The sequence below is a fragment of the Chiloscyllium plagiosum genome, chromosome 14 (assembly GCF_004010195.1).
Source record: "Chiloscyllium plagiosum isolate BGI_BamShark_2017 chromosome 14, ASM401019v2, whole genome shotgun sequence".
In the NCBI taxonomy this organism is placed as follows: domain Eukaryota; kingdom Metazoa; phylum Chordata; class Chondrichthyes; order Orectolobiformes; family Hemiscylliidae; genus Chiloscyllium; species Chiloscyllium plagiosum.
In genome coordinates this window covers 59,765,298-59,774,920 of record NC_057723.1, presented here as the reverse complement: position 1 = coordinate 59,774,920, position 9,623 = coordinate 59,765,298, and positions in this window count along the sequence as shown.

The window sequence follows — 9,623 nt, the reverse complement described above, 5'->3', positions numbered from 1 at the left end:
TATCCAACAAAGAGACAGGCATAGCTGGGGCCCATACGTGTGCCCATGGCTACCCGTTTGGTCTGGAGGAAGTGGGAGGATTCAAAGGAGAAATTGTTAAGGGTGAGGACCAGTTCGGCCAAACGAATGAGAGTGTCGGTGGAAGGGTACTGTTGGGGACGTTGGGAGAGGAAGAAATGGAGGGCTTGGAGGCTCTGGTCATGGCGAATGGAGGTGTAGAGGGATTGGATATCCATGGTAAAGATGAGGCGTTGGGGGCCGGGGAAATGGAAGTCTTGGAGGAGGTGGAGGGCGTGGGTGGTGTCTCGAACATATGTGGGGAGATCCTGGACTAGGGGGGGATAGGACAGTGTCGAGGTAGGTAGGAATGAGTTCAGTGGGGCAGGAGCATGCTGAGACAATGGGTCGGCCAGGGTGGTCAGGCTTGTGGATCTTTGGAAGGTGGTAGAACCGGGCAGTGCGGGGTTCCCGCACTTTGAGGTTGGAAGCTGTGGGTGGGAGATCTCCTGAGGTGATGAGGTTCTGTATGGTCTGGGAGATGATGGTTTGGTGATGGGGGGGGTGGGGTCATGGTCGAGGGGGCGGTAGGAATAGGTGTCCTTGAGTTGGCGTTTGGATTCAGCGGTGTAGAGGTCAGTGCGCCAGACTACCACTGCGCCCCCTTTATCTGCTGGCTTGATGGTGAGATCAGGATTGGAGCGGAGGGATTGGAGGGCTGCGCATTGTGAGGGTGAGAGGTTGGAGTGGGGGAGGTGGGTAGACAGGTTGAGGCGGTTAAGGTCTTGGCGGCAGTTGGAAATGAAGAGGTCGAGGGTGGGTAATAGGCCAGCACGGGGTGTCCAGGTGTTGGAGGTGGGCGAACGGGTCCTCGGAAGGTGGGCGGGAGTCCTGATTGTGACAGTAAGCTCGGAGACGGAGGCAGCGGAAGAAGTGTTCGACGTCACGGTGGGTATTATATTCATTGATGCGTGGATGGAGGGGGTTGAAGGTGAGTCCTTTGCTGAGGACTGATCGTTTGTCCTCAGTGAGGGGGAGGTCCGGAGGGATGTTGAAAACTCAGCAGGGCTGGAAGCTGGGACCCGGTGTGGGTGTGGAGCTGGGAGTGGGGGCGGAGCCTGTAACTGGAGTGGGTGTGGTGGTGGGGTGAGGGGCGGAAGTGATGTCACATGTTGTGCATGAGGAATTGTGAGGGCGGAAGTGGCTGTGGGAGTGGCCATGATGGGGGTGGAAGTGACATCATCGATCAGTGTGGGGGTGGCAGCTGCACCAGCCACATGGCTAATGGCGTCCGAACAGTTCCAGAGGCCGGGGGAATCTACTGGAATGTTTGAGGAGTGCTGGTTATGGAGGTGGGTAGATAAAAGTTTGTTGTACTTAGTTTTTGATGTTTGAGATGGAGTTGAAATACTGTTTGTTGAGAGTATGAATTCACCTGAGGATGTAGTACAAAGTGGGTCCTTTGCAATTCTGAGAGAGTGTGGCCCTCAGCTGAGGCAGGGCTGACTGTAGAGAGGTTAGGTGCCGGTGCATTGCTGCGAGCATGGAGCGGAGGATCTTGAAGGAGAACCGTTGCTAGTGTGTTTTTGAATTTGTAGTCTGTACTGTTTGTCCTGTTTGGTTCCGAACTCTGCTGGTTTAAAGATGGTCCGGAGTCTGTGTGGGATGAGTTGGTTACGGAATTTGCAGATGACACTAAGGTCAGTAGAGTTGTAGATAGTGCAGTAGGATGTTTGCAGATTACAGAGGGACATAGAAAAGCTGCAGAGCTGGGCTGAGGGGTGGCAAATGCAGTTTAATGCAGACTAGTGTGAGGTGATTCACTTTGGAAAGAGCAACTGGGGTAATGATAAGAATCTTGATAGCGTAAATGAGCAGAGAGATCTTAGAGTCCACATGCATAGATCCCTGAAAGTCGCCACCCAGGTTGATAGAATTGTTAAGAAGATGTACAGAGTCTTAGCTTTAATAGGTAGAGTGATTGAGTTTCTGAGCCATGAGGTCATGTTGCAGTTGTACAAAGATCTGGTGCGGCTGCTCTTGGGGTACTGCATACAGTTTTGGTCACTGGATTATGGGAAGATGTGGAAGGATTCAAAGCAGATTTGCCAGAATGTTGCCTGGTATGGAGGAAGGTCTTATGAGGAAAGTCTGAGGGACTTGAGGCTGTTTTCATTAGAGAGAAGAAGGTTTAGATGTGATTTAATTGAGACATATAAGAAAATCAGAGGGTTAGATAGGGTGGACAGTGAGAGCCTTTTTCCTCGGATAGTGATAGCAAGCACAAGGGGACATAGCTTTAAATTGAGGGGTGATAGATATAGGACAGATGCCCGGGGTAGTTTCTTAGAAAGTAGTAGGGGCCTGCAACAGTAGTAGACTTGCCAGCTTTACGGGCATTTGAATGGTCTTTGGATAAACATAGGGATGAAAATGGAATACTATAGGATAGATGGGCTTCAATTTGTAGCACCAACCTGTGACACCATCGAGGGCTGACGGGCCTGTACTGTGCTGTAATATTCTATGTTCTATGAATGGAGGAGATTCTAAAATTCCTGTTTTTTTTTGTTTGTTTTCCTTTGTTTATATCATCTTTTATTAAAACTGTACAAAAATACAATGCAATCAATAAAAACAACAATTCACAGGGAAATGGGGACTGCAAAACTAGGCCCCAAACCCCCTGTATAACCAATTTACAGAGAAATGCAGACAAACCTCAAGTCCCGCCTTAATTACCAAGAAGAAAACAGTACAGAAGAATACATTCTAGATAAATCCAATCAAGCTAATAATAAAGCATTGTATATAACACAGACACACTGGTGAATCAGCAAACGGCCTGCCATTCCCACCTGTCGACCACTCAAAGTCAGCCCGCCCCTACGAATCTTCCGGCTCTCTGTCTGCCCTAGTGCACCTTCTGGCCCTCAGTCCACCTTGACTCACCTTCTGGCCACCTCTAGAACAGCCTGTCCCTTTGCCACCTGGGATGACAGCACTCAGGACAGCCTCCCCACCATCTGGTTCTCAGGACGGTCTACTCACCTATCTTTCAGGACAGCCAGCTCTCGGGATGACCTACCCACTCTTGTGCTCTTGAGGTGACAGCTTTCAGGGTGACCTACAAGCCTTTCAGCTTTCAGAACAACCTACACACTGTTCAGTCCACAGTGAGGCCCACTAGACCAAGGGACACACAAAACAAGTGATACAATCAACTATCAAAAAGGCTGAGTCCATTACCAAAATGGTGTCCACACCTGAAGACAGAGTCCACTCTAGAAGGCAGGCAATACACTTCTCATAGCAAGCACAGGTGTTTGTTCTTCAGAGGCCTGGTCCACCCACAGGCCCAGCACACTCACAGAAACACTTTCCAGTAAAGTTGCAGCTGGCTCACAGAGTTCAGTCCAGCCACAAAAAGGTGAAAACACATACAAAAACAAAGTGCACAATTAAAAACCATAGCGCAAGGGCCAAGTCCTGCCATAAAATCACCATAGTCTTTCCCTGAAAAACAAAGGGGCTGCAACACAGGCTGCAACTGGCCAGTGAAATAACAAAACAACAGTTCCCTAATGAGAGCGAAAGTATAACAGCATGTACTGGCCATGCCAGTTCAGGAATCAGTTACCAAATACATCAGTAACACACTGGCTGTAGCCAGCCAGCTCAGAGTCAGTCCCCTTGAGGAGATTCTAAATTCCCCGGGTATTTTATTTTCAGCACCCATGTTGTGTGTGCATGTATGTGCAAGACACCGTGAAAAGCACCAAGTATAAATAATGTCATTAATATTCCACCACTAGGAAAGACACCCATGTGGCCAAGGAACCCATGACAAGCAAAGCCCAGAGCGAACAGTGCTCACGTGAAAAAAGTGAAAGGGTGGTAGGGTCAAAATCAAAACATTTGAATTGGGAAATAAAATACTCCACTTTTTGCGGTGCCCATCTCTCCCTAAAGACATTGAGAGTTTTGGTGGACACTGTATGCTTCTTTTCCAATGACACCTGGGCCCAAACATACCTGATCCCCTGGTTATTTTTTAAAATCTAAATCTCCCAGTGATTTTTTTTCTCTTTTTCTCTGGCACCCATGTTGTGTATGTGTGAGTGCAAGACACAGTGAAAACATCAGCTATAAGTAATTTTATGAATACTCCACCATCAGGAAAAAAAATACCCATGTGACCAAGGATCCAGTGACAAGCAGAACCCAATTGGGCAATGTCTATCTGTCTAAACGAGTGAAGGGGAAGGGAGGGACAAAATCAAATAGAATTGGAGGAAGAAATAAAGCAGTGCACCCCCTGCGGTATCCATGTCCCCTTAAAGACATCAAGTGTGTTAGTAGACACTGTGTGCTCCTTCTCCAGGGACACCTGGGCCCAAACATACCCTGATCCCCTGATGATTTCTTTTCTTTCTTTTTCTTTTTTTCATAGTGAAGAACCATCATGTGCAGAAAACTTTATTCGTAATCCACCACTCGGAAGAAAACAACACCCAAGCGGCCAGGGACAAGCAGTGCTCCTCCCATCTGGGACAATACCTAAGTATTTAGCAGGAACTAAATCAAAATAGAACTGGAGGGGGAAATAAAAGACTCCACACCCAGTGGTGTTAACCTGTCACTGAAAACCTTGATGGTGTTGGCAGACACCATGTGCTCCTTCTCCAGGGAGACCTGGGCCCAAACGTGCCTGATCCCCTGGTTATTTTTTTAAATTTTATTAACCAGTACAAATTACAAACAAACAGTTAATAATGAACAGCTGTGTATAAGAAACAGCAGTTTACAAGAGAAAGGGGTGGCAAAGCCAGACCCCCAAACCCCACCATATAAGCAGTTCATAGGGAAAAGAGGACAAATCTCAAATTCTACCTTATCATATGAAAAAGGAAACACAATAACGTACAGACAGTCCGATAAACCGAACAACAAAACAGTGCATATAGCACAGACATCTCTGGCAACCCATCAAGCCAACCATCCCTCCCACCTTCTAGATGAACTGTTCCTCTGTGGGTAGGCCTGGCCTGCTGTGAGTAGGCTAGGTCTCTCAAAAGCAGCCCACCCCTATACCCCTTCTGGCTCTCAGTCCGCGCTCTCATTCTTTCCGGCCATCTTTCAGACAGCTCATCCCGTTTCCCCACTCTACCACCCCTAGAACAACAGCAGTCAGGATGGCCTACCCACCTTCCGTCTTCCCTAACTACCCTTTGCACCTTCCAGCCACCTCTAGTCCCTGCCTGGGTGACAGTACTGAGGATGGCCTACCCGACTTCCAGCTCTCGATCTGCCCCGACATACCATCTGGCTCTCGCCCATCCTGATGCACCATCCAGCCTGTGGACTGCCATGGCACACCTTCCGGCCACCTCTAGGACAGCCGGTCCCCTTCCTTGAGATGACAGCGCACAAGGCAACCCACTAGCCTTCCAGATCTCAGTCTGCCCCACGCACTTTCTGGCTTTCAGCTGCTCTAACACACCTTCTAACCACCTCTCGGACATCGCCATCCTGATGACCCTTTCTCGGGACGACAGCACTCACAACAGACTATCCACCTTCTTGCTCTCGAGGCGACAGGAATCAGGGTGCCCTACCCACCTTCCAGTTCACGGAACAGACTATCCACCCTCCGGCTCTCAGGATGACAGCTTTCAGGATGACCTATGAGCCTCCCGGCTCACAGTAAGGCCTGCCAGACCCAGGGACACACAAGACAGGGCAGGTGATAAACCCCCAACAAGCAACAAGATGGAGTTAATTCGTCAAATGGGTAGCACGGTGGCTCAGTGGTTAGCACTGCTGCCTCACAGAGCCAGAGACCTGGGTTTTATTCCCACCTCAGGCGACTGTGAGGAGTTTGTACATTTTCCCTATATCTGCGTGGGTTTCCTCTGCGTGCTCCAGTTTTCTCCCACAATCCAAAGATGTACAGGTCAGGTGAACTGGCTATGCTAAATTGTCCATAGAGTTAGGGCATTAGTCAGGGGTAAGTATAGGGTGGGGGAAAGGGTCTGAGTGGGTAACTCTTTGGGCGGTCGATGTGGACTTGTTGGGCCAAATGGCCTGTTTCCATACTGTGGGGAATCTAATCCAATCTAGTCTAAACCAATCAATCAATCAGTCAGTTACCAACACACAGAGTCCCTTCTGATACACAGAGTCCATTACCATAACGATTCTCTTCAGAATGTAGAATTCATTCCCAGGAACAGTGTCCATTCCAGTATGCAAAATCCATTGCCAGAAACAGAGTCCACAACCAAAGACAAAGTCCACTCCTGAAGGCAGCAAAAGCATACCCCACAGCACACACAGTGTTCAGTCTCCATAGAGGCCTAGTCTATCCACAGAAAAACAGGCCCAATCACAGGAGTGCAGTTCATTGTAAAAGGTGCAGCTAACTCATAAGGGATGGTCTAATCCAACAGGCAGGGTCCACTCCAGGATGCAGCAAATGTTCACCTCCCAGCAATCGCACCTGTTCGGTCTTTACAGAGGTCTAGTCTACTCACAGAGAGCCAGGCCTACCTACAGAGGAACAGTTCATCTGGAAAGGTGCATCATCTCACAGTACAAACACCAAAAAGTGAAAATATATGCAAAAAAATGAAAGAAAGAAAACCAGAGTGCAAGGGCTAAGCCCTGCCACAAAATCAGCATTGTTCTTTTCTCAAAGTAAAAGAAAACAGTAACACACAGGGTGTAACCAGCCAGGGAAACAACAGTTCCCTAATGAGAACTGAATTATACCAAAAACACGTTCACTGGGCAGATCAGGCAGTTCAGAAATCAGTCCCCAGTAAAAACGAATACCAGTTAACAAACTTGCTGAGTAGTTCAGGCAGTTTAGGAATCAGGAGTCTCCCCAAAAAACACAGAAACCAACAGCAGCAGTAACACACTGGCCATAGTCAGCCAGCTTGGAGTCAGTCCCCTGAACAGAGGAGACTCTAATCGCCTGGTTATATTTTGTTAAGCACTCATACTAACACTAAAGAGTAGTAGTGCTTATTTTCCCCAGCACCCAGATCATGTGTGTGCAGGTGTAGGACACAGTGAAGAATGATGAATGCATAAATCTTTATTTATATTCCACCACCACGAAGAAAGGGAACACCCGAGTGGCTAATGATAAGCAGTGACTTTCTCATCAAAGGGCAATGCTGCATGATCAAAAAAGTGAAGGGGAGGGCAGGGATTAAATCAGAATAGAGTTGGAGGGAGAAATAAAACACTCCACTCCCTGCGGTGCCCACTTCTCCCTGAACAGCTCGAGGGAGTTGATAGACACCGCATGCTCCTTCTCTCAGGACGCGCGAGCCCAAACACACCCGAAGCCCTGGTTATTTTTTTGTTACCACAGAGGCTGGCATCCTGTTACCAAATCATCGTATAGTTACACATGTATAGTACTTGACACTGGTCTGGCTCCCTCAGAGCCAGCTCTCAGAGCGAACAGAACCTCAGACACTCCTTTTTTTTTTTGTTTTTTCTTTTTTACTCCTTTTTTTATTACCCCCACACTACTGCCTAACTGCGTTAGCACTTATTTTTTCCCCAGCACTCATATTGTGTGCGCGCAGGTGTGAGACACAGTGAGAGACACAAGGTGCACGAATCTTTATTCAAATTTCCACCACCAGGAAGAAAGGAAACACCCGAGTGGCCAGGGACAAGCTGTGCCTTCACATCAAAGGGCAATGCTGTGTGATCAAAAACAGTGAAAGGGAGGGCAGGGATTAAATCAAAATAGAGTTGGAGGGGGAAATAATGCACTTCTCTCCCTGCGGCACCCACCTCTCCCTGAACAGCTCCAGGGTGTTGGTAGACACCGCGTGCTCCTTCTCCAGGGACACCTGGACCCTAACGTAACCGCGGAAGAGCGGCAGGCAGTCGGCCCTAACGACCCCCTCCACAGCCCGCTGCCTCGACCTGTTTATGGCCAGTTTGGCCAGGCTCAGAAGCAGACCCACGAGGAGGTCTTCAGACCTGCCCTCCCTCCTCCGTCCCGGGTGCCCGAAGATCAGGAGCATGGGACTGGAGTGCAACCAAAAGCAGAGGAGGAGGTTTTTGAGAAAATCAAAAAAGGAAGTGCAAATGCCCACACCCAATATACACGTGGTCCACAGACTCCACAGCGCCACAGAACAAGCAGTTGGGCTGGGAATCCGTGAACCACCGCAATCTGCGGTTGCAGGGGACTAGGAGGAACCAAAGTGACCAGCCAGTACCACAGCATGGCGGCCACCAGCTGGTTTATGACCAGCACTCGACTCCTGTAAGATAACACTTGGAGCAGTCCTGTCCAGCAGCCGAGGCAAGCCGAGACTTTGGCCTCCAGCTCCTGCCAGTTGGCCGGCCAGGATTCCTCAGCCGGGCTGAGGTAGACCCCCAGGTAGAGGAGATGGGAGGTACTCCAGCTGATCCCCCGTAACTCCTCCGGCAGAGAGTCCACCCGCCATGGACCGACTGGTAGTCCGGAACATTTGGCCCAGTTGATCCTGGCGGAAGACGCTGCTGAGTACACGGCCTGGCACTCGCGCATCCTCCCCAGGTCAGCCAGGTCGGTGAAAGTGAGGAGTACTTCGTCGGCATAGGCCCCGACAGGACCACCCCTGTGCCTGTGCACGTGCAGAACCAGCCCCCACAACCTCCTCCACAAGAGGCGCAGGAAAGGCTCCACGCACAGGGAATACAGCTGGCTGGACAGGGGGCAGCCTTGACGCACTCCTCTCCTGAAGAGAAGGGGCGCCGTCAGGGACCCGTTAACTTTAACCAGACACTCTGCGGCGGCGTACAAAAGTCGGATCTGGGCAACGAACTGCGTCCTGAACCAGAATGCCCACAGAGTCCCGAGCAGGTACTCGTGATCGACCCTGTCGAACGCCTTCTCCTGGTCGAGAGACAGGAAGGCGCTCAGCAGACCCAGCCCGTCGACAGAAATGGATCAGGTCCCAGACCAGGTGGACGTTGTTGTGTATCCTCTGGCCCGGGACCGTGTAGGACTGGTCCGGGAGAATCATGTGGGCCAGCACGGAGGCCAGGCGAGAAGACAACACCCTGGCGAAGATTTTGTAGTCCGTGTGAGGAGGGAGACCAGACGCCAGTTCTTCAAAGAACGGAAGTCCCCCTTCTTTGGCAGCAAGACGATGACTGCCCTGCGCCAAGAAAGGGGCAGCTCTCTTGCATTTAGACACTCCCCCAGGATCTGTACGTAGTCGCTTCCCAGAACGCCCTGAAGAACTCCACAGTCAGCCCGTCCAGCCCCTCGAGAGCCGGTCGAGGGTGCTGGTCAGCTCCTCTAAAGTGACAGGAGCGTCGAGCCTTCCGGCGTCCTCCGGGCTGAGCTGCGGCAGGTCCTCCCACAGAACTCTGGGCAGCACGGTGGCACAGTGGTTAGCACTGCTGCCTCACAGCGCCATGAGGCCCGGGTTCAATTCCCGACTCAGGCGACTGACTGTGTGGAGTTTGCACATTCTCCCCGTGTCTGCGTGGGTTTCCTCCGGGTGCTCCGGTTTCCTCCCACAGTCCAAAGATGTGCAGGTCAGGTGAATTGGCTATGCTAAATTGTCCGTAGTGTTAGGTAAGGGGTTAAATGTAGG